Raw genomic sequence first — 5,889 nt, forward strand, 5'->3', positions numbered from 1 at the left:
CGAAAATTCGAATGATTTCTTCTAATTGTGGCATTGCTCTTAATTAATTATTCCTGAAAATCAGATATCAATATTTGAATAAATGTATATAGAATAGCTTTTTTTACTTTTATGAGTTCTTACTTTTTATTAGAAGTTCCCTCCATTTTGAAAAACCCAAAACAAAATTTTCGCCCAATTCTTCCGCATTTACAAAAATTCCTCTCCCAACATTGCTCTTCTAGTTTCTTTGATTCTTTTATAGGGATAAACGCGTCTTGCGAATACCATTCCATTATTTTCATATTCAAGTCGTCTGACGAATAACTCTGCACCAATTACCTTTTAAAATCCAGTAGGCTGGCTTGCAAGTAATGACCGCACATGAATACAGATAATAACTGCACATGAATATTTGTGATTTCCTTATGCATTAACGTAATTGTGTTGATAGGTAGGTTTTCTTTCAGACCAGGCCTAAAACTGAGGCTGAATTCATGATGGGGAATTGAAATCATTCATTCAAGATAGTTATTAAATGTACGTTTTCGTAGCTCCATAATGACTTTTATCTTAATATTCTACCATGACCTCCCGCTACCTTATATTATATCCTCTTTCCACTTTTTCCGCCTTTTTCAGATTTCCCCTGGCAGCTTCCTTTCTTCCTCCATATTTAAATTTCAGCATTTTTCTCCCTCTTTGGAAAACGTGTTTTTAATCCATCCTTTGTCACATCTGCATCTCCGAAGCCTTTAATCTACGTTCATCCTTAGGATGAGGGGTATCAGATATTATTTCGGAAGATACCTATAGCTGCTGTAAATACAAGATAAACATTCGTAATATTTGTAGGCATTTTGCATCAGTGATGCTCGGTCGCCCGCCTTCCACGCGGTTTTTGGGTGGATGGCGGGGTACCACGTTCATGAGTAAATAGAGGGAATGCATGTAAAATGGCCGGTGACCTACCGCCTCCCACCACACGTCCTTGCGACAGCTTGCGGGGTATTCTGTAAATATATATGTAATGCAATTTATCATTGCCTTTCAAACTCTTATTTTGCTAAAGGAATATAATAAAAATTGATTCCCATAGTTCCTTACGAAAATACATGTCATATGAAGCGTAAAGAACATTATTACATGATAATTTTGAAACTTTTTCCACTAATACATGTATATTATTTATTCCAGAAAGAACATTTTGCCTCAAAAAAAATTTTTAGCTGGCCATACAAATTTCATATGCCCATATCGTTCGGAAGAGTAATTTTTAGCGAGAGTAGATGATTTTCTCCGATTGTTTTCTCTATTTATACAAAAAAATCTAATGAGTTTCAGTTTATGGAAAGACAATTACTAAAATATGATGTTGCATCTGGTCAAAGGAGTTTTTTTTAACGTTTTACAATGTTTATATTTTACTATGAAATGTTACACAAACTTCATCGTCATATTTAGATATTTGCACCATAATTATTCAATCCATATAGCTCTACACTTTAAATGTATCAATCTCTGGAAGATAGACTCCAGTACAGATATATATATAGTATATATATATATATATATATATATATATATATATATATATATATATATATATATATAGTATATATATATATATATATATATATATATATATATATATCCTTTCTTTCCTCGGACATATAGGAATCATTATAGTAATAAATCAAAGTCATAATAGAAATAGAAAAGACATTTGATTTACAATCGAGGGCAGTGTGAAACGCTTCTTAGATATAAGGTACATTCTTGGGTGCATGTGCATGTTAGTTTATAGTATATGTAGTTGCATGTATGTAAGTTAAAATAGGGTTTGGATTAATATATTCGTCTGTGTGGATGTGAATAGGCATGATTTCGTTTGTTTTGCATGTTTTTGCATTCTAATATACGGGTGTTGTCCCAACACCCCCCGCCACATGACCTTACGGTTGCTTACGGGGAATTGTGTGGATGTGGGCGCAGGGGATACTTGACCAATATTAATCGATCCTCATCCGCAGATATCATCAACACCTGCAGAGCTTCTGTAGTGCATATTATTAGCACTCGTTTAAAACTATGTTTTCTGCTAACATCTACATCTGAACAAGCAAGCCGCCGTAAGGGCGCGTGGCGGGGAATGCTCGGACACTACCTGTAAAACAGAGTGCAAAACAAACAAAAGCATGTCAATTCTCATCCTTACACACACGAATACTGAGGGGTATTGAATAGATGCATATTTAGAATCTTTCATTGCCAAAAATATACACGTACCTAAGGTTATGTTAACTAGTAGAAGATTTACGAGCAGTAAAAGATCTTGAATGAATGTAAAACTCCAATAGCCGTAAACAGTTTACCTTTCTAAACAAAGTACCATTATTGACAAATTCCAAAGAAAACTGCGGGAGATGCCGCAACCGAATTCATGTGACATTGTATGTACGGTATTTCGTCACAACATCTAGTTCCTTTAAAAGCCCGAAAATTTCAGAGTTTAAGAGGACGCCTCGGTAGCTTAAGTGGCTAAAGCACTCGACCGGATATTGAGGGATCTGGGTTCGAGTCCCAGTCAAGGCGAATGATTTTTACACTCTGAAATTGTTGCATTGAAAGTACCATTATAATTAGTTGGCTAGTGCCACAAGTCAAAAAGGGGTAAAAGGTAAAAAGGAGAGGATAAGAAAGGTGAATACGAATACGCGTATTTCGGCCACAAAGTAGCCCTCTTCAGCGTACTGAAGGGTAATCGTCACGACAACACAAGTCGAAGTGAGCTTCGACTTCTATCAATATAGTATGGGCAACTTTCTGCCCCAGGAATATCCATGCATGATGTGTTATTTTTAACATACTCAGTTAGATGTCCTAAATTTAAGCAGAAATTCATTCTTACTCGCGATTTCAAGTCCATAGATGACAAATACCTGGTATCCGATGCGGCTACCATTCCATGGCAGTCTATAGAATTCATCAACGACATAGATAAAAAAGTAGAACTATTTAATACGTTCTTAAATGATCTAGGAGACAAACATGCACCGTTTAGAAAAATCCGACTGTCCAAACCACGCTCCCCTTGGATAACAGATGAAATAAAATACTTGATGCGTAGGCGTGACGCAGTCTATAGCCTGTTTAAAAAACATAAAAACGAAAATGTATTCAATATCTACAAAAAACTGCGTAACAAAACTAGAGAAGTCATTAGAAATTCCAAAATCAGATATGCCTTCCAAATATCTAAAGAGCCCCCGTCACATATTTGGAAAAGCTTGAAGTACCTTGGTGTCGGAAAAACTAAAAATCAACACTCCCTACCTGCTGACATTTCTCCAGACGACCTAAACCGTTTATTCACAACCCCACCGACGGAAATCGACTTTAATGCAAAAAATGAATACATATACAGTTTGCAAAATTCTGAACCAACTCCAGTTTCTGCTGGAAGCTCATTCAAAATTTCTCCCGTCACACAAGTGGAAGTCCTCCAGGCCCTCAAAAAAATCAAGTCCTCCTCAGATGGAGCTGACGGAATTTCAGCTATTCTCATACAAAAGTTACTTCCCATTGTACTTCCTGTTTTAACTCATATCTTTAATTGGTCTATTTTAACTGAAACATATCCCTCCCTCTGGAAACGTGCCCTCGTCCGTCCCATCCCCAAAAAATCCACACCCACTAACATTGCTGAATACAGACCAATCAGCATCTTGCCTCCTTTATCAAAAGCATTCGAGAGACTCATTCACGAACAAATTTCAAAGTTTCTGAATGAAAATAACTTACTTGATCCTCTACAATCTGGCTTTCGGTCCTCTCACAGCACAGCTACCGCTCTCCTAAAAATAACAGATGACATCCGACTATCCATGGATCGCAAAGAGGTGACAATAATGACTCTCCTAGACTTTACCAAAGCCTTCGACTCTATTGACAAAGATATTCTCTTATCAAAACTTCAAAACCTGAATTTTTCTTCCTCGTCTTTACTGTGGATTCGCTCATACCTAAGTAACCGATTCCAAAGTGTCACTACACCTAATTCATCCTCTAACTGGCTTCAAATACACAGGGGTGTTCCACAAGGATTCATTCTTGGACCTTTGCTTTTTTCCCTGTATATAAACGATATTAGTAAATGCATTTTAAATTGCAATCATCACCTTTATGCCGATGATTTACAAATATATCACCATTCCCGCCTTCAAGACCTACCTACAATTATAAACGAAATTAATGCAGATCTGGCTGCTTTGTCACTATGGGGAATAAAAAATTTATTGAAAATAAACCCAATCAAAAGTCAGTCCATCATAATTGGATACCATAAAATACATTCTAAAATAAGTATTGATAAACTACCACCACTAAAATTGCAAGGATCTATCATACCATACCTAAGGACAGTAAATAATTTAGGCTTAACCATAAATGAAACATTATCTTGGACTGATCATGCAATTGCTATCTGCAGAAAAATTAACTCATCCCTGCATTCACTGAAAAGGTTAAAGCACATTGCTCCCCCCTCCTTAAAGATGCTTCTTGTGTCCACTCTTCTCATACCCCACTTTGATTACTGTGATGTAGTATACCAAGACCTTTCAGGCGAACTAAAAACCAAACTCCAGAAGACCCATAATTCCTGTGTGCGGTTCATATGTGATCTTAGGAAGTACGATCATATTTCCGACTCATTTAATAGAATATCCTGGTTAAAGCTAGAAGGCCGCAGGCATTTACATATTCTTTCACTTCTCTACGGAATACTTTCAAAGCACACACCTAAATATCTATACAAAAACTTCCTCTTCATCAACTCAATCCACAACAGAAATACCAGGGGTAATAACAAACTTCTTGTCCCACACCATCGCACGGAAATCTATCACAAATCTTTTCATGTTACAGCATGCCGTCTGTGGAACTCTCTCCCAGATGACATAAAAACTCTTCATCAACAACAACATTTAGAAGAGCACTTCACAAGTTCATTTTCCTCAGGTACTTAACTTAACCAGTATCCCTCCGTCATTCCACTCAGCTGTTATACAGATCACTGCGTCTACTTTGTTTTTTACCCTGCTTTTTGTTTTGTCATCTCAAGCGGTAGGAGTTTGCATAATTATTTTTAGAAACATCACGCTTCTCATTACTCCGCATGTGTTGTCAATGTATTTAATTTCTCCAATTCAATTTCAGTAACTTAATAATATGTATACTCTGTAAAAATGATTGTTACAATGTACATGTATCTTTCCTCTAATTAATAGGGTTTTCGCAGGTTTTTCACACCCCCCTTCTCTTCGTGGGTGTTTTTCCTGCGTGGGTTTTTACTAGTTGAGCAATGCCACGCTCTCCCTAGCTTTTCCCACAAACCTCATTCTTTGCTTAGACTTTCCTCATTTTATTGTACTCTATCTTCACTGTCATTTAATTTGAGTATTTGAAGGAGTATTCTTAATTTATATATGTATATGTATGTATGTATGGGTGTGTATGTGCGTACTTATGTATGTATTTATGCATGTGTATGAATGCATGTATGTATGTTTTATGTGTGTATATGTATGTGTGTGGATATGTATGTATATGTGTATGTATGTGTATGCATATAGGTATATATGTGTGTGTATGTGTATGTATGTGTATGTGTGTGTCTATATATATGTATATACTTTTTTCTTTTCGATGTGCAAATTTGGATTAATGAATTTATGTCTATCTCTATGTGTTTATGTTTAGATTTGAATGTAACTGTAAGTTTAAATGGCTAATATAATATATATATGACGATGGGTTAAATGGAAGAAGGGACCATTTGGTCTCAATTTCGCCCAAATAAAGACCACTATCTATCTATCTATCTATCTAATATAGTAAAAGATCATT

This window comes from Hetaerina americana, unplaced genomic scaffold (assembly GCF_022747635.1).
Source record: "Hetaerina americana unplaced genomic scaffold, ioHetAmer1.1.p SCAF_7, whole genome shotgun sequence".
Classification (NCBI taxonomy): domain Eukaryota; kingdom Metazoa; phylum Arthropoda; class Insecta; order Odonata; family Calopterygidae; genus Hetaerina; species Hetaerina americana.